A 24,393-nucleotide genomic window follows, 5' to 3' on the forward strand; every position below is an offset into this window, starting at 1 on the left:
TCTGAATTCCCCAGGGTGCCATCTGTAAAAACATCAATGATTTTGACCTTTTGGGTAGATTTGTCTTTTTAAAAAGATATATAATTATTATGCACATCAATAATAGGGAAGAGAGCAAGGAAATAGAACTTCTTAGATATCCACATTTGAAACTCTGCCAAGACTGTATATTCAGCTGGCTCAGTCTTGTCAGTCCATAATTCAAGAAAATGTTGAAGAAAAAAACTCAGAGATGGGGCAGAAAGCTATATGGAAAATTCTCTACCCAAACACTAGGTGTAGACCCTCACACCTGGCTCCAGATGGATTGGCGTTCTGGCAAGAAAGATTGATTTTCTATGGGAGACTACAGGATGCACACCCACATGTGAAAGTCCTTTGAGCAGAGCTTCCCTAGCACCTAAACGTCAGCTGGTGGTTGTGCTCTTGGAAAGTACAGTACAAGGGACTCTGGCAACCCTATACTTTGGGCTTGGGCAGTGCCGAGCACCAAGCTTGCAAAACAGTTTGTGCTGTACTTTCCAAATGCCTGAAAGCCAACTGGGTCCTGGGCTTTGCCAAAGTTGGCCAGTGGCTACCTGACCCTGCCATAAAGATCAAAGCCAGCAGGTAGATTAGAAATCTACTGGGAGCTCATGGAGCTGTTTCAAGATTGGAGTGATCTGCTTATGGATGGGAGAACCTGCCTATTTCTGGTTTCTGTCACTTTGTCATATATTTACCTAGAACTCCATTTCCACATTAATCTGTGCAGTGGCACTATTAGGTTTGGAATACAAAAAACACAATAGTCCAGGAATTCTGGATTAGGGCAGTTGGTATTGGAAATCACATGCACGCACACATACACAAAACCACATACAGCATCCCTAAGTATGCTTTGGGGAGGAAAAAAAATGGGTGGCCACACTATTACATTCAACCTAAATTAGGAATGTTGATGTGATGAGACAGTAAGTCAAAATGGCTATGGCTTCCTCAATTAAACAAGTCACATCTGTTCTTCACTTCCCCCAACATATGTTGCTTATGAAACATGAGGTACCCAAGTCACTCTGCATTGTTCTTCCATCTGTAAGCCTTATTCTGTTGATCCTGTATAGTGCTGATGATGGATTTAACAAAGGGCACTTTTGCACATTAATCAGAATTTTTACCAATTGAACACTCCTTTTCAGTAGAAATGAAAGTGGCTTTACAGATAAATGATTGCCAAGAATATTAGGATCACTTAGATCTTAGTACTTAAAGTACTTTGTGACAATTGTGTGCACTGTCCTGTCAACAGTGAATGTATATTGAGAGGTGCCAGACATTATGTGCTTTGCAGTAAAGATAAGGGCTTTTCAATATGATAGAGCATGTATTTTTCTCATTTGAATGACAGGATTTTTCTTCTGCAGTTATCTGCCAATGTACGTTTAAAATGGCCCATGAATCATTCCATGGTCACCCAAATTATTCTAATCCACGTTGCAATGAAGTATTGTCTAAACCTGCTAGATTATGTTTGTACATAGTCATGACACATTACACATTTCAAACATGGCACATTGTTATTGGATTTATAGAATGGTGCATGTTCTCTCTGTTGCTTGCTGAGAGTCATTTCCTTTTGAAAGAGGAAATCCAAACAAGAATAAACCAATATGGTCATCACTGAAATCTACACTCTCTCTCTCTCTCTCTCTCTCTCTCTCTCTCTCTCTCATCTCACAAGATGATTAAAAGCACAATAGTCCTGCTGGATAAGAGCAAAGTTCTATCTAGTCCCTGCTTTCCATATGCCTCTGGTCCATTCATGACAAAGGGGTGAGGGCAATTTCTCCCACTACTGACTCACTCCCAAGCTACTCTGTAACAAAAACCAGATCAAACTTATGACACGTCAGGAATGTTGGGTCCATGATGTACTGAAATGGACACATGATAGTCATGGCATGGCAGCCATGAAATCCAGAGTTGACCTAGAAAAGCAGGCATGCTGTGAAAGCTGAAATCCCATAATACCAATGGCTGAGGTCACTCAAACACCACCCCAGATATCACTTCTGGCAGCACAGCCAGGTAATAATTTTACCTGCAGTGAGTGTAGCACAGTAGCAAAGTTCTTGTTATGTTTCTCTGACTCAAAGAACACCAAGAACAGAGTCTTGAAACTGGCTCCCAAATGTATTTGTTTCTTAGACGAAGAAATGGAATTCCCATGGTAAACTGTGAATAACAATTAACATTTCTCCTGGCCCTCCAACTTAGATCCATCCTAGGTGGACAGAGATGGGTCAGATCAGGTCTTCACTGAAACCAGAAGAGTTGGTATAGTCAGGTCTCTGGCATGCCAGACAACTTTCTGAAGGGATTTGTTGTCTTGAACATGGTACTACAGTCTCTTAGAAGGCACTCCTGAATAGGCAAATTCAGTTGATCACCCAACATACAATTATCCTGATTGTAATAGTGACTTGTATTTCAGTTTTCTGTCATATTGGAGGCAGTATGCCCCTGAAAGCCAGGTGCTGGGAATCACAAGCGGAGAGAGAGCATGGTTGCACTGTTACAACCTTTCTGTAGGCATCTGGTTGGCCTCTGTGAGGACAGGATGCTGAACTTGATGGGCCTTTGGCCTGATTCAGCAAAGCGGCTAGATGAAACAAGTGCAAATTTGAGCCATGACATGAGAAAAATCACTAGTCATCCCTCACCCCAACACCACACCTCTCTCTGGCAGAGAAAATGAGTCCTGGGTGGAAAGTAACTGTTGTCTGCCAAATTGGTGATGAGTCACTGAGGAGAAGTTGACCAATTAATACAGGTCACACAGTACGATTGCTTTATGCATTGCCATACCTGACACTCAGAATTGGATCTATGAGGTGCCTTGGCAGGCTATCTGGTAAAGCAGCCAAACAGGAACCTATCCTCCAGGGATGCCAGCAGGTGCTAAGTGTATGTTAAGCTTCTCTCAGCTGGAAACTCGCTCTTTCAAGGTTAAAAATGATTGTCATGCATATCCAATATATATGGCTGAGCTGTTCGACTAGAAGCACTGGAGGAATAAAGATTGCTTTTATCCATTTGGGTACATCATGAATAGTGAAATGAGCTTGCCTCTCTCTTTCAAGGAAGGAAAAGATCTATCTGGAGCAATTAGACTCTATTGACAGCAGCTTTTGCAGAGGCAAGAGAGTTGCAGGACTTATTTCCACAGTAGTCACATTGCTGAATTGGTAAACTGTACCCAGGTCTTCTTGCCTTAAATTCCCTGTTAGGGAGGCAGAGAAATGGTGACTTGATGCAGGAGAGAGGAACCTCAAACCCAGGGGTTGTATGTGGCTATCCAGACCTCTCCATTCTGCCCATGCTTCCTCTCAGACCACACTCCTCACTGCCTCTGCTACATGCCCTTTTGCCTGGCTAGAATTTGCCCTTGTTTGCCTGGAGGGGGGTATGCTTTTGTAGAGACCTCTGATGTTTTGCATGATTTGAATGTTGACTACTCTATAAAGGTATGTGTTGTCCTACCTACTCTTACCTTTGGCCACCCCCACCATTGACATGTGGCCTTCAGAAAGTCACACACAGAAGAATGCCTCCCTTGGGCTGAAAGTGGTTCCCCACACACTGCTTGCTTTATTTTTTATTATTTTGTTGCTCACTATAAAAGTGTCTCAAAGTCACTTTTCAGTTACCAGGAGTGCCTTCCAGAACCAGCTACTTTGCTAACTATGAATAGGGAAGAAAACCCTGGCTACACCAGAGATGGCCAGGGCCAGGGATGGGCCAGCCTGGCATAGGGGGAAACCAAATATCCAATCAGATAGGATCCTGATAGTCTCAGGTTTACAGGAAGGCAAAATCTAGCACCTTCCCTTCTTGCTAGATGGTATTAATCCAGGAAACCACTGTCCGTTGGATTTATGCAAAGCTCAGACTTTGTGCTTCAACTGCCTCACTATTAAAGAGGCACAGGGGTCTTGGCAAACATATTATCAGAAGGGCATACCCTCCAACTGCCCTGAATTTTCCAGGACTGCCATGAAAACAATTAAGCTATCACAGCTTCTTCCTTTGCCATGAGGAGTCTCTTAAAGGGGCAGTGGACTTGCAGCTAGCTTGCAGCTTTAGCAAAGATGCCATTTTGACCCTTTAAGAGTGGGGAGGCACCGTTCACTGTTCACTTTGTTTGGCTAAATGCCTTCCCATTGTGATAACTGCACCAACTTCTCCCCCCACACCTTTTCCCAGCCCATCTTTCCCCTCTTTCCTTTGCTCCCCACCCCATCACCAATTCTGATCCTCATTCCCCCTTTTCCAAAAAATGTCCTTATCCCATCTCCCCCCCCACTTCCATTTCTTCCTCCCTTGGGTTCCCTCCTTCCTTTTCTCTTCCCCCAAGGCACCTCTTCTCCCCAGTTTCTCCTTTCTTTCTCTCCCCCCCTTTCCTTCCTTCCTGTTCTCATTTCCCCAGTCCTCCTTCCTTTTCTTCCTCACCCACTTCCCCTTTCTTCCCTCCCCATTTCTTTACTCTTCTCCTCTCCCATTTCCCCTTTCCTTATTCCTCTCTTCATTTTCTTCTTCCCGTCATCTTCACTTTCACTCTCTCTCTTTCTCATTCTCCCTTTCCTGTTTTTTCTTTCTTCTGTTTCTCAACTTCCCCTTTTCTCCTTCCTTTGTTCTTTCCCTCCTTTCCTGATTTTCTCTTCCCTTATTAATTACAGTAACTGTTTTCTGTTAAATTACATTTCATAGGCAAGACAAAATATATCACTATCTATCTATAGTTAAAAAGTTAATTGGGAGATGTTATACATTTTCTAATGAGCACAGAGGCTGTAACCCTATGCACACTTCCGCATGAGCAAAGGCCCTGGAATGCAACTAAGACATCCTAAAACAAGGCTCAGAGACTACGAGGGCCAACCCACAAGCTTTGCTCTTTTGGAGCTTGGGGCATCTGGAGCTTGCTCCAAGGTAACTAGGTGAAGACTGTGCAGTCTTACTCTGCAGTCCTAAGCATTTTTACTCAGAAGTAAGTCCCACTGAGTTCAATAAGATTTACTCTCTAGTAAGTTCCTGATCTGGGATGCAGGTGGCGCTGTGGTCTAAACCACAGAGCCTAGGGCTTGCCGATCAGAAGGTCGGCGGTTCGAATCCCCGTGATGGGGTGAGCTCCCATTGCTCAGTCCCTGCTCCTGCCAACCTAGCAGTTTGAAAGCACGTCAAAGTGCAAGTTGATAAATAGGTACTGCTCCGGTGGGAAGGTAAACGGCGTTTCCGTGCACTGCTCTGGTTCACCAGAAGCGGCTTAGTCATGCTGGACACATGACCCAGAAGCTGTCTGTGGACAAACGCCAGCTCCCTCGACCAGTAAAGCGAGATGAGCGCCGCAACCCCAGAGTCGTCTGTGACTGGACCTAATGGTTAGGGGTCCTTTTACCTTTACTTTTACTAAGTTCCTGATCATTCTCACAGTTTCTGTTGTTGTCATTGTTATTCCCCACATTTTTTCCCTGACAGGGACTCAAGGCAGCTTACAGCTAGCCCCCCCCCATTTCATTTATCTGTTGAAAATATTCTACATAATCCCTTCCATTACACATTCTTTTCTTCATAACAATCCTGTGAGGTAGGTTAGGCTGAGAGGTTGTAATAGGCTCATGGCGACAGATGTATATGTCTATATGACATACTGTATATGTATGCAGTACGATCAAATGTGAAAGAAGCTTCCTGATGTAGAATGGTATGTCCCTATTTTCATTTGAGGAACACTGGAGGGTATGAAAGGGTCTTGATGATGAACATTTTGGATTCTGAGCTGGGATAACTCAGTTGTTAAAGCATGAGACTAAATCTCAAGGTTGTATGTGCGAGCCCAATGTTGGGCAAAAGATTCCTGCATTGCAGGGGGTTGGACTAGATGATACTCATGGTCCCTTCAGCCTTTACAATTCTATGATTCTATGATAAGGTTGGGAACTGGGCAAGCAAATGTTATCCCACTTCCTCTTCCATGCATTGATTGTTTCCATATTTTAGTTGCCTGCACAGACCTTTTGAAAAATCACTTAGAAACAAAACAAGGGGTAGGACTAGCTCAGCAGCTCCATAAAAGAAGATCCCCACAATTCATTTCTTACGCTTGCATGCATGGAGGTGTGGGGAATAGTTTTTCATGCCAAAATATTCAACTTGGGTTAGCTTCATTAAAGTGAAATGAGATCCATTTCATTAAAGTGACAGGCTGAAACGAATCCAATCTTTCTTGATACAGTGTTTTATAGACTAAAGTGTCGGATATCTCTGAACATTTTTTTTAAAAATGAAAAGGTTTAGCTGCAAATAATAAAAGAATGGACTTAAGCATTCAAATGCAGACTGAGTGTCTTTGAGCATATTACTGTTATGCCAGCATAGTAAAGCAACTAAACATAAAATGAGGCATATAGTCCATTAAGGAGGGGTGAGGAACATGAACTACAACTTCCAGCATTCCTGATAATTAGCTATGCTAATTATCCAACCATTTTTGCTTCAGGATGAGAACAGAAATTGTGCTCCGGCGGCGCGGCGGCAGCAGGAGGCCCCATTAGCTAAAGTGGCGCTTCAGGTTAAGAACAGTTTCAGGTTAAGAACGGACCTCTGGAACAAATTAAGTTCTTAACCCGAGGTACCACTGTATCTGGTCTGCAAGCTGCAACAAGCAAAGAAAGCAGCAGCCAGTAACAGGGGGATGTTATGGGCAACACATTATTCTTTACCAGGAATAATACTTCAGCGGTTGCTGATTTGGTGCAGAGCTAATTTCAAGGTTCTTCACAAAGCCCAAAGGACCGTGAGGACTGCCTGATCCATTATGTTCCACCTCAAGTACTATGGGTTCCCGGATCCATCTCAACATGCCTCCTTAATGGCACAATATGACTTGGAACATGACAGTCTGTCCTGTATCACCTCAATTTACCTCACTGCTTTGGGTATATATAGAGCCAATACAGAGCATTAGAACTCATTAAGTCCTAGGTGGAAGACATGTCTACTCCTGCCATTGAAAGTGCACCAGACTTGCGCCCAGATTGGCCAGAGATGAGGAACTACAACCGAAAAGGCCCCCTCCTCAATCATTACCCACTTGACCTCTGAAGCTGACTAGACCCATAAAAAGGTTCACGAAATAACTTAATACTTGCACAGGATCATGAGCAAAAATATGGTCCATCAAGTGTGCAGTTTCCAAGCCACCCAGAACCTTAACGGTCAAAAGCAGTGTCTTTGAATTGTTCTAGGAAACAGACTAGTTTCAAAACAGCAGAAAATAACTCTGGCACATTTCATGGGAAATGTCAATGCTCCATTTTTCCTTCCAAGGTAAAGCAAAAAAATGGCTTCTTAAGCTCTCTTCCTAATTAAAAACCCCTTGGCTGTCGTTTAAAAAAGTATAAGACAAAGGAAGCTGGAGTGTAGAATACAAAAGGAGTACAAGATATACTAGAAGAAGTGCCTAGCCAGCTGCTGTTGGAATTAAAAGCTCTTCTGTAATTGAAGAGTGTCATCTGACATGACTTTACAATAGTGCAAAGGAAGGGGGAGGGAGAACAGACAAAGGAAGGAGATCTTCATTAACAAAACATTCTCATAAATGGGACCTCCAAAACAAAAGTGCTTTGGAGGACTGGCATTTTCCATTATAAAGGTAAGAAAGTTCAGCATGGAACTTTTCTTTTTTCTTGAAACTTTTCAGCATACAATGCAATACATTTTTTTTTAAGGAAACTGCAGGCAGCAACCATTGTGTGAGTGTCCAATTGATGTGCAACCACTGACACACAGGTCCTTTTGGACATGGAAGAGGGTGGAACAGGGTGGGCTGAGCTTACGTGAGCTCCGCTGATGTGTGCAGGGGCTAGGAACAGAACCCCTAAACACAATGGTCATCGCATGTAAATAAAAGCAAACAAATAAATAAAACAGAAAAGAGAAAAAAGGTGGAAAAATACACTTGAGAGCTTCCCTTTCTTCTCTGAACCTCCCACCCTGGGAAATACTCCCTTCCCCACCTCTCATATAGGGCCTACATCAGTCATCCATCACCTTCCTGTGTAAACCCTCCTTAACCCAGAATAGAGGACATCAACAAATCAAATCAAAACAAAACAAAACAAAACAAAACCAAGAGTAAAGTGGATAGAAGAAGAAAGAAAAAGAGAAAATGCAGGGAATGAAGATCATGAAGAATAAAAAGAAAAAGAGAAAGAAATTAAGACTTCTGATTCCCCAGCTGTCAATTATGTATATAAAGATTATTCAAAATATTCCAGAATGGTATCCAGCTGTATTCCAGAGAAATATCCAGCTGTTCCTCAATCTGCTAGATTTTTCCAATCTTCAACACCAGACACTTCAAGTTCATTTATTTTCCTTTCCACACAGAAAAAAATCCAAAAGGGGCTCTTCAATTGTTGTTGTTGCTAAATGTCCAGAATAGTCTTTTCTAGTCCAGTATGATGACTCTATCTCAAAGAAATTCCAACATCCAATATGGCAGCAGGGTCAACATGTTTTAAAGGACCAGTTCGATAAACTGGATGCGACTTCAACAAAGACCCTTTCTCTGGTAGAAAAAGCTACATTCAAAAGAAAATGTAGAGGAGAAGACCCTCTGAAGGCCATTCTAACTCCCCATTCCCACCCCCCTTTACAGGCTTCAACCTGTAAAAATGAGGAAAAACATTGTTTTTAAGGTAAGAAAGTCCTGATTTACAACAGGACTTTTAATAAGTTCTGCCAGCTTACAGTAGCTGGGCTTTTTAGACTATGTTTAAGAAGCTAGGAACTACTACATAAAATTCTAAACTAGTAATTGATTTGCAAGGCATCTTGCTTTTTTTGTTTAGTAGCAAACCAGGCTTGTAAGCGTAAGATGATTTTCAGTTAAGACACAACATAGAATTCAGTTAAAGCATATATAACAGTGTCATCTTCTTATTCCTTTGAATATCTATCCTGTTTCAGCTTACCATTTGAGGAGCACTCATTAACTCATTTGTCTGCAAACCACAGACATTTTAAAATTTACCACAATACGCCCCCCCAAGCAAAATCATGCCTGTGCAGTGGGGGGAATGGGTGACTTACACCTATTCATTGTCACCATCATTGCTGGTAAGCCTGCTGGTGCTGAAGGGAGTTGGCACTCATGACAGGGTAGGACACCGATGGTGCTTTGGCAGCTGTCTCCAACCAGCCTCCCAAGGGGAGTGTACACTACGGAAGTCCAGTGTGACCATAAAGCATATTAGTTCATATTAGCGATGGCTCAGGCTTTCAAATGGATTGAAGTTGAAGCTGATTTTAGATACAGCTGAGTGTTGAAGAAGGGGTGCTCATCATTCGCATTGTGGAGTGTCATTTAGAACGGACTTAAAGCAGCTCTTCAAATCTCTGTTGAGCAGGTGGACACTATTAACAGAATTAACAGGGTATAAATCCAAGGATTCCCTGGCAGACGAGGGAGGGGCATCCCTCGCAGAGGATTTGAATGCCTTTTTTGCCCGTTTTGAAGTAACATCTGCAGCAACACCTGCTGAGGCTTTACCACCACCACTCCCTGTGAAGGCTTTGCCATCATCACCACCATCACCATCATCAGTACAAAGGAATAGTAGTCTCTGTGGAAAAAGAAGAGATGAGGAAGGTGTTGAAGGGAATTAACCCAAGGAAGGCCACAGGGCCAGATGGGGTAGCTGGAAGGGTATTGAGAGACTGTGCAGATCAACTAGCAGGAGTTTTCACTGGGATTTTAAATCGATCACTAGCCCAGGCTATTGTTCCATCCTGCCTAAAGTCCTCTATTATCGTTCCAATACCAAAAAAATCTAACCCGGAAGATCTGAATGACTTTCGTCCAGTAGCACTCACACCTATAATCATGAAGTGCTTTGAAAAGCTGGTACGAAACTATGTCATTGCCTGCCTACCAGAGGGACTGGACACATTCCAATTTGCTTATAAAATGAAAAGATCAACTTTCTTTGAACTGACTGACAATCTGGATTTGATTGACATTTGGAGAGTTAAGAACCCCTTAGGAAGAGAGGGAACATTCTTTTCTGAAGCCCAAATGACATGGACAAGAATTGACCAAATATGGATAACTAGAGGAACGGCACCAAAGGTTCGAAAAGTGGAAATTGCCCTAAAATCTGCTCCGACCATAATGCTGTGAAAATGGATATGAAGCTAACATCAACCGGCTCCTTCAGATGGAGGATGAATGACACCTTGTTTAGAGACCAAGAGGTTCTCAAGAAGGCCCAAAAAACTTTGAAAGACTATTTTGAGATAAATTTGAACACTAATATTGAAAAAAGAATAATCTGGGACGCAAGTAAAGCAGTTATGAGGGGGTTTCTGATTCAACAGAACGCAATAAAGAAGAGAACCGAAAATGAGAAAAAAGATAAAATTTTAGAAAAAATAAAAGAGGGTGAGAAGAAACTAAGAGCGAAACCAAAGTCACAAGAGATTCTGAGAGACATAAAGTTATATCAAGTGCAATATATGAAAATGATGAATCAGGAAATTGAATGGAAAATCAAACAAATGAGACAAAGGACATTTGAATCGGCTAATAAATGTGGAAAATTGTTAGCCTGGCAAATGAAAAAAAGACAAAAGCTCAATACCATTACTAATTTGGAAGTGGAAGGAAAGAACATTCAGAATCCAGGGGAAATTAGAAACTGTTTCCAGAGGTATTTTAAACAGCTATATACACAAGGGCCACAGAAAGAGTCTGACATAGACCAATTTATAGAAACAAATGGATTACAAAAAATCTCTCAAGAAGATAAGACAATGTTGAACCATAAAATCACAGAACAAGAGATAGAAGGTGCCATTCAGAACATGCAGTTGGGCAAATCTCCAGGGCCGGATGGTTTAACCTCAAAATATTACAAATCTTTGAAAGACTGGCTAATCCAACCACTAAAGGAGGTTTGTAATGAAATTTTGGAGGGGGGGAAAGCACCAGAGTCGTGGAAAGAAGCCTACACCACCCTTATACCGAAAACTGAGTCTGAAAAGACACAACTTAAGAATTACCGCCCCATATTCCTACTTAATGTGGATTACAAAATATTTGCTGACATTTTGGCTAATAGGTTAAAAAAAGTATTAATGGAAGAGATACATAAGGACCAAGCTGGCTTTCTCCCAGGTAGACACTTGTCGGACAACACGAGGAATATAATCAACATTTTGGAGAAATTGCAAGTGAATATTAACACTAAAGCAGTCTTAATTTTTATAGATGCAGAGAAAGCCTTTGATAATATTTCTTGGAAGTTTATGAAGAAAAATCTTCAGGGGATGGGGGTCGGTCAAGGGTTTGAAAATGGTATAAGTGCAATCTATTCAGAACAAAAGGCTAAGCTATTAGTTAATAATGTGATGATGGAAGAATTTAAGATAGAGAAAGGGACACAACAAGGCTGCCCAATTTCCCCATTGCTATTTATCTCGGTCCTGGAGGTTTTGCTAAACATGATTAGAAGGGATCGGCTGGTCAAAGGGGTACAGGTCGGAGTTAAACAATATAAATTGAAAGCTTTTGCAGATGATTTAGTTTTGACGTTACAGGAGCCGGAATCTAGTACAAAAAGAGTGTTAGAACTGATTCAAGAATTTGGTCATGTGGCAGGATTTAGGTTGAACAAATCTAAAACTAAAGTTTTGGAGAAAAACTTAACACCACTTGAGAAAGAGAGGTTTCAGAAAGAGACAGATTTGACAATAGTTAAGAAAGTAAAATACCTAGGCGTTAATATGACGGCTAAAAATGGGAACTTATTTAAAGACAATTATGAGAAATGTTGGACAGAAGTGAAAAAAGACTTAGAAATATGGTCAAATCTGAAGCTTTCCTTGTTGGGTCGAATAGCAGCTATTAAGATGAATGTATTGCCAAGAATGTTGTTTTTGTTTCAGTCATTACAAATTGTGGACAAAATGGACTGTTTCAAGAAGTGGCAGAAGGACATTTCTAGATTTGTCTGGCAGGGCAAGAAGCCCAGAATAAAATTTAAAATACTAACTGATGCAAAGGAAAGAGGTGGATTTGCCCTGCCAGACTTTAAACTTTATTATGAATCAGCAGCTTTTTGCTGACTGAAAGAGTGGCTACTTCTTGAGAACACAGACATTTTAGACTTAGAAGGTTTTAACAATGTTTTTGGGTGGCATGCATATTTGTGGTACGACAAGGTTAAAGCACATAAAGCATTCAAAAACCATATTGTCAGGAAAGCATTGTTTAATGTCTGGATAAGGTATAAAGACTTATTGGGAAACAAAACTCCAAGGTGGTTGTCACCAATGGAAGCAAAGGCTCTGAGAAGACCCAATATGGAGGCCAAATGGCCTAAAAATTGGGAAATTTTGGAACAAGAGGGAGATAAGTTGAAATTGCAAAGCTTTGAGAAACTAAAAGACAAAGTGCGAGATTGGCTTCATTATTACCAAATAAGAGAGGCTTTTAATTTGGATAAAAAAATTGGATTCCAGGTGGAGAAATCAAAATTGGAAACAGAACTGTTAGAGCCCAAAACTAAGATACTTTCAAGAATGTATAACTTGCTGTTAAAATGGAACACGCAGGACGAGACGGTTAAATCTGCTATGATTAAATGGGCACAGGATATAGGACATAACATTATGTTTGCTGACTGGGAACGGTTGTGGACCACTGGTATGAAATTTACGGCATGTAATGCCTTAAGAGAAAATATTATGAAAATGATATATAGGTGGTACATGACACCAGTCAAGCTTGCAAAAATCTACCATTTGCCCGATATTAAGTGTTGGAAATGTAAGGAGACTGAAGGTACATTCTTTCACCTTTGGTGGACGTGCCCAAGGATTAAGGCTTTCTGGGAGATGATTTATAATGAAATGAAAAAGGTATTTAAATACACTTTCGTGAAGAAACCAGAGGCATAAAAATGGATCTATTTTTTCCCCTCAATTTCTTTTCTTTTCTTTTAATTATGTGTTTTTACTTTTTCGATTATTGTATTTTTCTTTTCTGTATTTTTCTTTTTATTTTTCTTTGTAAACTTTTGTCTATTTTTTGTAAAATCTCAATAAATATCTTATAAAAAAAATAAAATGAAAAGATTGACAGAGGATGCTGTGGCGATTGCCCTCCATGCCATCCTTGCACATTTGGAGCAGCGGGGGGGGGGTATGCCACACTGCTTTTTTTAGATTTCAGCTCGGCATTTAATACCATTCTACCACAACGTCTGATGTCTAAACTGGAAGATCTGGGGCTTCCGTTATCACTTTGAGGGTGGATATTGGACTTTTTGTCAGACCGCCCCCAGAGGGTTCGGTTGGGCCCTTATACCTCTAATATGCTTAAGACTAACATAGGAACACCACAGGGATGCGTACTCAGTCCGCTCCTTTTTATTCTCTACACGTACGATTGTGTCGCTGCTCACCCTAGTAATAGGGTTGTCAAATTTGCAGATGACACAACCGTGATTGGGCTCATCCCTGAAAGGGAGGGTGAAACGGATTATAGAGATGAGGTGGAGTGGCTGACAGAGTGGTGCAGAGCTAACAACTTGCTCATAAATACAAGGAAGACAAAGGAGCTTGTGGTGGACTTCAGGAGACAGAAGAGCAATGTCCAGCCACTTTTGATTGATGGGGTCTGTGTGGAGAGGGTAACAACGTTCAGATTTTTGGGCATTGAATTACAAGAGGATCTGTCCTGGAGTGTCAACACAAGGGGGCTTGTGAAGAAGGCGCAGCAGAGACTGTACTTTTTGAGAATTCTAAGGAAAAACCATCTTCCGCAGAAACTGCTGCTTGCCTTCTATCACTGTGCCATTGAGAGCGTGCTCACTTATGGCTTATGTGTGTGGTACGGAAGCTGTACTACCCAGGACAGGATGGGGTTGTGCAGAGTTGTTAAGGCAGCAGAGAGCATTGTTGGCTGCCCACTCTCCACCTTAGCGCAGATTTATGCCACAAGGTGCCATAGGAAGGCACTGGACATAGTAAAAGATCCATCGCATCCTGGTCACTGTCTCTTCGAGCTCCTGCCGTCAGGACGGAGATACAGGACGATGAAGACAAGAACAAGCCGTCTTAAGAATTAGTGTTTTTATGGAGCAGTCAAGTAATTTCGTTGTCCCCGAGAGGGGGCAATGACAATAAAGATGATATTATTATTATTATTATTATTATTATTATTATTATTATTATTATTTTAGATTTCTCATTCATAAGGGCCTTCTGATGGTTATTTCCTCTTTCTGCTCCTTGAGTGCACCATAAACCAGTTGTCGGTGTTACAAATTATGTGCGCCCAGACTTTTTATACACAATTGGTGATGCTGTGGTTGTATGCATATAGGGTATGATCACAGTGTTGGGTGAGCATATAGATAAGGAGGAAGCCCAATGGGTAATGAGACCACTGATCCATAAAATGAAAGCAATAAACAATGTACTGCAGTCACACAATCAATCAGTCAGTAGCTGAACTGGGTTCCACACAGCCACAAAAACAAAAATGCAAAATAAATAGCGAAAACAGACAGACTTCAGCGTAACAGTCAAAATGGAAGTATGGTACTCAAATCGGAAGTGTAACACTCAAAACGCAGCATGATTGGCTTCTGAAAAAAGTTCGCAAACCGGAATACTTACCAGGTTTGCAGTGTTTGGCTTCCAAACTTTTTGATTACGAAGGTGTTTGAGAACCAAGGTACCACTGTAAACAACAACAACAACAACAACAAATTATTATTTTTACCCCGCCCATCTAGCTGTGTTTCCCCAGCCACTCTGGGCAGCTTCCAACAAAGATTAAAAATACATTAAAATGTCACACATTAAAAACTTCTCTAAGCAGGGCTGACTTCAGATGTCTTCTAAATGTCAGATAGTTGTTTATCTCTTTGACATCTGATGGGAGGGCGTTCCACAAGGAGGGCGCCACTACCGAGAAGGCCCTCTGCCTGGTTCCCTGTAACTTGGCCTCTCACAGTGAGGGAACCGCCAGAAGGCCCTCGGCGCTGGACCTCAGTGTCCGGGCAGAACAATGGGGGTGGAGACGCTCCTTCAGGTATACTGGACTGAGGCCGTTTAGGGCTTTAAAGGTCAACACCAACACTTTGAATTGTGCTTGGAAATGTACTGGGAGCCAATGTAGGTCTTTCAGGACCAGTGTTATATGGTCTCGGCAGCCGCCTCGCATCACCAGTCTAGCTGCCGCATTCTGGATTAGTAGTAGTTTCTGGGTCACCTTCAAAGGTAGCACCACGTAGAGCGCATTGCAGTAGTCCAAGCAGGAGATAACTAGAGCATGCACCACTCTGGCAAGACAGTCTGCGGGCAGGTAGGGTCTCAGCCTGCATGCCAGATGGAGCTGGTAGACAGCTGCCCTGGATTACATGTAATCCAAATGCAGATAAAACCTCTCTATTCCATCAGGTGGTGGGGAGAATTGCTGAATTTTTACTAAACTGTCAGCTGCTGCAAATTGAGATGTCTTTCTTCTTTCTTGTAGACCATTTGTGAAGTTCAGCTTCTTTTATCATGCATTTATCATATATATTTTCCCATGTTTGAGATACTGAGGGGTTCTCTGGAGCCAATTGTCAGAATAAAATGTATTTAAAATGATATAAATGACTCAAGCTTTGAAAGGGTCCATATCCCTTCCTCAAGGCCACCACAGGCTACTGTACATATGGGCTCTAATACTTAATGACTATTTAGAAAAGATCACGAAATAGATTCAATTCATTCTCCCCACCCCCTTTTAATGAATACTGGGTACAAATAAAGCTTCATTTAGTAAACATCAAGCAACATGCCATTAAAAAGGATTCACAGTTTAAAATCAATACCTGCATTACAGGTCAGATGAACGTGTTCTCTCTCAGCTTCATTCTCTCCCTCCACTCAACCTTCTGATAACTTGCATTAATCCCATGCCCTTTGGTGGAGCTTTACTGTGAAAAGCTGATGTAATATTTATTGATTTACAAGCAACTCTGCCTTTACATTGTTTTCACTCATTCCCAGTTTTTCCATATTCTCTTTTCACTTGAATGCCTGAAACAAATCACTGAAAAATCCATGCAAGGAAGCCTCTCTGGGAACTAATCTTGTTTTCACAGGTTGAAGTTGCTGCCGGGAGACAACTCTGGCACCAACAAAACAGTAAGAATTAGTGAATGACTTTGGGTCAATATTTGGCTGGGGCACATTCTGCCCCCCCCCCGACTCACTCCCCATTTCTGTCAATATTTGGAATCTGAAATTACAGAACAAAAGGTCCGGACCTTCGGCTGCTAAATCAATAGAACTTCAATTAATTCAATGGGGCTGCAGCAATTTATGCAGGCTGATGGCTTGGCCTTATATTATTGTTCATTTTCGTTATCAAATTTGATTCAGGTTCCTGTTCTTTTGAGCACAATAAACAGAGCAGGTCATCGGCTGCATTGATCTAAGGTTAAGCTCTTTCATTAAATATTCCATTCATGCTGCTTGATTAAAAAATGCTCCGGCTTTGAATTCAGTGAAGGAAATGAACTTAGTTGCAGAGATTAAACTTTTGAGGGCTGCTTTTGTGAATGGGCATATGTTGGGGAACAAAATAAAGCTGTATTTATCAGGAAAAGGGAAAGATTTTTCAGTGCTCACTTGAAGGAGCCACTGTGGAAAATTCAAGAAGGTCCCCTCTGCCAAATATAACAACTGAGAAGGGACAACCTTTCAGATATTTGGGGCTTAAGTTGTTTAGGGCTTTAAACACTAACGTGAGCACCTTGACTTGGACCCAGAAAAAGAAAAGGTGCAGTGCACCTGTTTAGAACAGGGGTCATGTGAGTTCTAAACTGAACCTCTGCCAATAATCTGGCTGCCAAATTTTGGACCAGTTGCTTCCTAGCATGCAGGGCTGAATGTCATACTACAGGGATGTTGCCCATACTGACTGGGGCTGATGGGAGCTTTAGTTTGAAACATTTGGAGAGCAATATGTTGGCTACCCCTGTCCTACAACATCTACACACATCATTTGCTCTTTCAAAATCATTGCATGTACAAACACCGTTCATCATTATCCATAATAGTGCCCCTTTTCAATGGTTGACTAACCACAGACAGTTGAATTATATCACTTTTGTCAGTTTGAACAATATAAAGAGAAAGCTGGTGGAGAGGAAATGCTCAAATGGAAGCATTTTTGATGTGACAGACAACAATAAATGTTGCTTTCCACATTGTAGCTTTTCATATGGCCATATGGCCAGACAGCTTTCCCTGGAGAATTCTCTCTCTCATACAGAAAAATGAAATAAGGTAGGAAGCTGTTGGAAAAAATAGGAAATATAAACATCACAGATGGCACAGGTGATAGTACTGAGATAAGAAAAAAGAGACTAAAACATCAGCAGCAGCACCCATCCTTCTAATTGGCAGCACTGAGATTAGATGCTGGGAAAAGCTCTAGTTTCAAGCACTCTACATCTGCAGTCATTTTCATGTTTGCATTCACTTGTGGTCCTAATGCAGAACTGGGGAAGCTGTGAACCTTCTAGAGGTATTCGACTACTGGCTGGTTGGGGCTGATGGGAAGTGGCTTCCACAACATTTGCATAGCCACAGGTTACCCCTATCTGTCCCTGGGCAAATCTGCTCTTGCTTTGCTTTGGTATTTGTATAAATAAAGTGTTAGCAAAGTCACTAAAATAACACTGATGGAGTCCAGAAAGGAAATAAAACCCTGATAACACTTTACTGGGAACACCAAACAAAACCCAGTATATAATCTGCAGAGAAAGGAGCATGGTGGCTTTGTCTTTCTTACTTCAGGCCTTGTGCATAGCAGGTAGATATTGAACCAAACTTACAGAAGAAAAATTACTGCAGAATTGCACAGCCAATCAGAGCATATGTTACCTCAGTGGAGCCCATGCTACCCCCCACCAGCGCTGGATTTAGAGTGGTATTGTGGTTCCCCTGCACAGGGTGCTGAGCTGAGGGGGTGCAAAATAACGATAATAATAATATAAAACCTATATTTATAGGAGTATCAACTGAGAAGGTCCAGAAAAAAGCAACTGTACCAAAAGGAATTATTGTGAAAATAAGAAATATTAAGGGGATGCACCAATTTTTGTCCTCACTCACGGTGCCTTATTACTGAAGTCCGTCCCATCCTCACCTTTAAATTCGTTGATTGAGATTTGAAATTTCTTCAGTGTGAAGCATTGTATATTGGGAAGGGCTGGAGATGAAAGGATGAGACAGAGGTACTTCCATGAATGATTTAGGGGTCATAGTAGGCAAGCCTGGACATAAGTCAACAGCACAATGTTGTGATGCAATAAGATGGATGCAGTCAAGGTTGCATTAAAAGGATCATCTCTTTTCTTTCTTAGATGTCCTGCCCTTGGCCCTCAGACCTGTGGCTTCCCAGCCTTGTTGCATGCTATCAGAATAACTCAAAATTCACTGGCCTTAACATACTGTTTTCAGTGCACCTTTATGTCACCTTTCTATCTTCTTCTCATGACTGAATCTAGCTACTTGTTCTCTATTCCAAAAATGACTACCCAGTTTTGTGAGTTGGACTATTCATGTGCAGCCCTAACTGCTTGGTTGGGTTATTTATTTATTTATTTATTTATTTATTTATTTATTTATTTATTTTATTACATTCCTTTATGTAGTACATAGAATCATAGAATCATAGAGTTGGAAGAGACCACAAGGGCCATCGAGTCCAACCCCCTGCCAAGCAGGAAACACCATCAGAGCACTCCTGACATATGGTTGTCAAGCCTCTGCTTAAAGACCTCCAAAGAAGGAGACTCCACCACACTCCTTGGCAGCAAATTCCACTGCCGAACAGCTCTTACTGTCAGGAAGTTCTTCCTAATGTTTAGGTGGAATCTTCTTTCTTGTAGTTTGGATCCATTGCTCCGTGTCCGCTTCTCTGGAGCAGCAGAAAACAACCTTTCTCCCTCCTCTATGTGACATCCTTTTATATATTTGAACATGGCTATCATATCACCCCTTAACCTCCTCTTCTCCAGGCTAAACATGCCCAGCTCCCTTAGCCGATTCTCATAAGGCATCGTTTCCAGGCCTTTGACCATTTTGGTTGCCCTCCTCTGGACACGTTCCAGTTTGTCAGTGTCCTTCTTCAACTGTGGTGCCAGGACACAGTACTCCAGGTGAGGTCTGACCAGAGCAGAATATAGTGGCACTATTACTTCCCTTGATCTAGATGCTATACTCCTATTGATGCAGCCCAGAATTGCATTGGCTTTTTTAGCTGCCGCATCACACTGTTGGCTCATGTCAAGTTTGTGGTCAACCAAGACTCCTAGATCCTTTTCACATGTACTGCTCTCAAGCCAGGTGTCACCCATCTTGTATTTGTGCCTCTCATTTTTTTTGCCCAAGTGCAATACTTTACATTTCTCCCTGTTAAAATTCATCTTGTTTGTTTTGGCCCAGTTCTCTAATCTGTCAAGGTCATTTTGAAGTGTGATCCTGTCCTCTGGGGTGTTAGCCACCCCTCCCAGTTTGGTGTCATCTGCAAATTTGATCAGGATGCCCTTGAGTCCATCATCCAAGTCGTTGATAAAGATGTTGAATAAGACCGGGCCCAAGACAGAACCCTGTGGCACCCCACTAGTCACTCTTCTCCAGGATGAAGAGGAACCATTGATGAGCACCCTTTGGGTTCGGTCAGTCAGCCAGTTACAAATCCACTGAGTGGTAGCATAGTCAAGACCGCATTTTACCAGCTTCTTTACAAGAATATCATGGGGCACCTTGTCAAATGCCTTGCTGAAATCAAGGTAGGCTACATTTATATCCCATCTATCCTCTAGTGAGCTTATGGTGGTGTTCATGGTTCGCTTCCTCTTCATTTTATCTTCACAACGACCCAGCAAGGTGGCAACACTGCACATATCACCTCTCTGTCAGCTCAATTTCTCACTGAGCAAAGAAGTTTTCTGTATTTGCACGACCTCTAGTTAAATAGACTCCTATCCGTTCACAGGTCCTTCAGTCATAGCTCATCTGCAGCATACAGATTTGAAGGAAAAGAGGTGGAAGAATGTCCTGAATTCATTAACGGAACTTGTTTGTCATAAAAACCACTTCATCACCATCATTTTTAAAATTTGTTTTGCTATTTGCTGTAAATCTCTGGAATTAAAGTGTCTTAACCTTATTGTGTTTATTCATCAATCATAAAAAATTCTTTCCCCATAATTTAGGCTTTGATTGCAATCAACTGTTCAGTGCTTCATGGGCAAAGGGGGGAAAAGAATGAGAAACAACCGACTGCACTTGCAGTCCCTTTTCAGATCTTGCTTAGGCCCCATCTGCACTATACAGTGATACCTCGGGCTACAGACGCTTCAGGTTACAGATGCTTCAGGTTACAGACTTCACTAACCCAGAAATAGTACCTGAGGTTAAGAACTTTGCTTCAGGATGAGAACAGAAATCATGCTCCGGCAGCGCGGCGGCAGCAGCAAGCCCCATTAGCTAAAGTGGTGCTTCAGGATAAGAACAGTTTCAGGTTAAGAACAGACCTCCAGAACAAATTAAGTTCTTAACCCAAGGTACCACTGTACATCTAAAGCAGTATCATGCTAGTTTAGGAAGTCATGGCTTCATCCAAAGAATCCTAGTAAGTTTAGTTTGCTAAGTATGCCAAGCGTTGTATGGAGACTCCTATTCCCCTCACAGAGCTACAATTCCTAGTGTTCCCAGGGAAGAGGGGTTGTCTATTAAACAATTCTGGGGGTAAATGTAATCAATTAATTATTCTTTGCAGATTGAAAGCAACAACAACAAAAAACACTGGCAGTGGTGTCATGGGAGGAAGTCACTGGTGATGTCATGGTGCCATTTCCAGTGATGTCACAGACAGGCCCTGTAATGAAGGTCAACTGGGAGAGGGGAGAGTGTCTATACTATAATTTTCAGACAGTTCCTGCTGGTGCTGAAGCTTGCAAGCTACATGCACCGTATTCTTAACATTATTATTATTTTTTAAAACTATTAAAGGCATTCTCACCCACCTGAAGATTTAAGCCCTTTATTTGCCATGATTGGGGGGTGGGGTGGGCAGGCAGACATGGATACCTCAGGCCAGACATGAAGGTCTGGCAACCCTAAATAGGACGGATGATTTTCAGAGCTTTTTCATGCAGAGCTCCAAATTCTCTCCATCAAGGAAAGGGAATAGCTTTCCATTTTTCATAATACGTTGCGTAGCAGTCTTGAGTCAATGATGACAGGTGACATAGAAGTCCTTTAAATAAAGGAATGCATTCCTTCCTTCCTTCCTTCCGTCTGTCATCATTTCTTTCTTGGCAAGACTGGCCTCCTATTATACTCAAAATAAGCAGGTTTGCAATATAATACCAGTTATAGTGAAGTGAATCAAACATATCTGAGAACGAATGAATGAACGGTAATGAGAGAGTCCCTCCTGGCATCATTTCTGGGATTAGTAATTTGCAAAATTGTGGCAGTGTGAGGGAACAGCATGGGAAAGCCATTTCCTCCCTCCTTTGTCCAGTCTAAATGCAAATCTGAACTTTCTTGGCAGTTCATTTACATATTAATGTCTCTCCTATTCCACTCCAGAGATCTCTTTAGATTTTCTAAATTAAAGTAGGTGGGCTGATGGAAAAGGGGGTCATTCTGTTCCACCAGCTACATCAACCTGAGACACCTATCACAGGGAAGACCATTAATATGCGGGGGGGGATGCATCTGATCAATGCCCCCCTCTTCCCCTACCTGCCTCTGTTCAACCTGTTTGGGGAAAGGTTAGAGGTGAAAGGACAGAGAGAAGGGAGGTGACCCCAGGGCTAGGCATATATTTTGTAACTGCACTGAAACACAAACACAATAATGTTTGGAAAGGGTAAGGGTGCACACTGGTCTAATTAGCATTTCTTCCTTGTAGCTTGCAAAATGTCAGCTACCAGTTGGTGGAAAATAAAGATGTAATGTGAGCAGTAATGAATTAAATTGTGGCTATTTGCATTGGAATGCTAAGACAATGATCTGAAATTACTATTGTAAATATTCCCCCTGACAGTTCTAAATTGGACTTAGAGCTAATAGTACTTTGGATGAACTTTCAGCCACAAAAATCACTTTTAATGGTTTATTCTCTGTTTTGGTGATGACACTGGCTTTCTAAAAGATAATACACCTCTAGGTTTGTTCAAGCAATTTGGTAATTGTCACATAGATCAATAAAGTTTAATGAACAACCACGGGGGGCTGTTTGGCTCATTCACCAAGTTAGAGTGAAACAAACTTGATTATTACCCATCGTCCAAATGCTCGATTAGCCTATAACACAGACTATAAGTACTGCTGAGGGTGTCTCCCCACCCTTCCTGTCTGCTTTAGACAGCATCAAAAGGCAAATATTTTCAGAACCATTGAACACTTAGATACACTTTTCTCATGTTAGCTGTGATTTACAGCTCACTGTTAGCATAAGAAATTGGCTGAGAAAATTTATTTTCCTTTGTCTACAGACTAGAAGTCTTGTCACAGTGAAGCTACAAAGCAATCTGCAGAATCACCAGATACCTTGAGAAATACCTCTTGCCTGAGTAGCTCATCAGAATCAGTCTAATATGCTAAACTACTACTGATGATGTAATATTATTCATGGTATTTTCTTTTACACCATAAAGCCTAACTGCATTTTACTCTACACAGAAACACACACACACAAAGAGAGAGAGAGAGCAATTATCTTAAGAGCATAATAAGAGCCTCTTGGCCCATCTAGTCCAAAAGCCTGTTCTCACAGTGGTCAGCCAAATACAGGGCTGGGAGTTGGTAGCCGTCACCACATTGTGTGTGAGAGAATTCCATTGTTTACGATGTACAGTGTGAAAAAGTATAACCCTTTGTCAATCTTTAATATTCCAACATTGAGTTTCACTGAATGTCCCCAAGATCTAGTATCATTTTCTAATCTTCTCTCTTCACACCATGCATAAATCTACATGCCTCTATCACGTCTTCTCTTACTCACAGTTTTTCCCAAAGTTGTAAGCTTTCATCATAAAGGAGTTGCTCTGCCCTTTCCTTATTTTGGCTGCCCTTTTCTGAACCTTTTCCAGCTCTATAATATTCTTTTTGAGGTGAGGGAACCAGAAATGGACACATAATTCCAAGTGTAACCTCACCATAGATAAGTAGCCAATCAAATAATTTGTAATATAACTGAGCCTGCTATGTTTTGAATTCAATAAGAGTTTGGAGAAACCCTTCACACTATTCCTCATGGAATGCTTGGAGATCCAAGGTTAAAAATCGGAACATATGTGCAATGTCATCCCATTACTTCCTCCAAATACCTCCTTGAAGCACACTAATTCTGTGAAGCCTATGTACAACCCCCTAGTGTGGGATGCAATCTACTGGGAGCAGTCAAGTACAACATTGCTTGTTTTCCTAGAGTGGACATGCAAGGGAATGTTTGGTCCAGACAGCTGAAACTTCCTGGTCCTCCTAGCCTGGAGCATCCTTCCTTGCACGTGACTAGTGGGTGGATGTGACCTTTCCAGACCTGGAAAAAGGACAAGGCATGCTGCCACTCTCTTTTCCATCTTCCTTTCATCCTGTGAACTGCTGGACTGCTAACCTGCAGTCACTAGGTAAATCTCCCTTGTGGGGTAAACCTGTTTGTATATGTTTGAAACTTTAAGCCTAACGCCTGCCTTCAGGGATCACACTGTAGTCTGTCTGATCATGAGTAAACTTTCTTTTTGTTACTTATGAATAAGATTGTGGAGTCTTTATTCTTTTAGGAGGGATTCAAGGGGTCTTAACAGGAAAATATTAGAACACATTTCAATCTGGACAAACCAGATTGAATTGCATATTGTCTTAAGAAACTCACACGAGTTTGCAACAAGTCTTCTGCTGTGTAAAGGGGAAACTAAAGGAACTTGCTAATGTAAGTTAGGAAGGATATTAATAAACAATATATCCTCGCCTACCGCCCTGAACATTCCCACACCTAGTTCACCTGACAATGTAAACATGCAGTGTGGAGTGGAGAAGGTATTTACTTGTGTTCACTTGAACATGAGTAGGACACCTCATCTGATGAGGGACCCTGTTTTATCAGGTTGCTGAGTCACACAAAGGGTTTTAACTGTGTCCAAGAAACTGTGAATAGAAGCCTCTTGCAGACCTTCGCTACTTACCACCAAGATAATTAAATATAATTACATGTAAAACCTCAAACCTCATTGTATTTTTACATTCTATTGGAAACTG

Source organism: Podarcis raffonei, chromosome 8, assembly GCF_027172205.1.
Source record: "Podarcis raffonei isolate rPodRaf1 chromosome 8, rPodRaf1.pri, whole genome shotgun sequence".
NCBI lineage: Eukaryota > Metazoa > Chordata > Lepidosauria > Squamata > Lacertidae > Podarcis > Podarcis raffonei.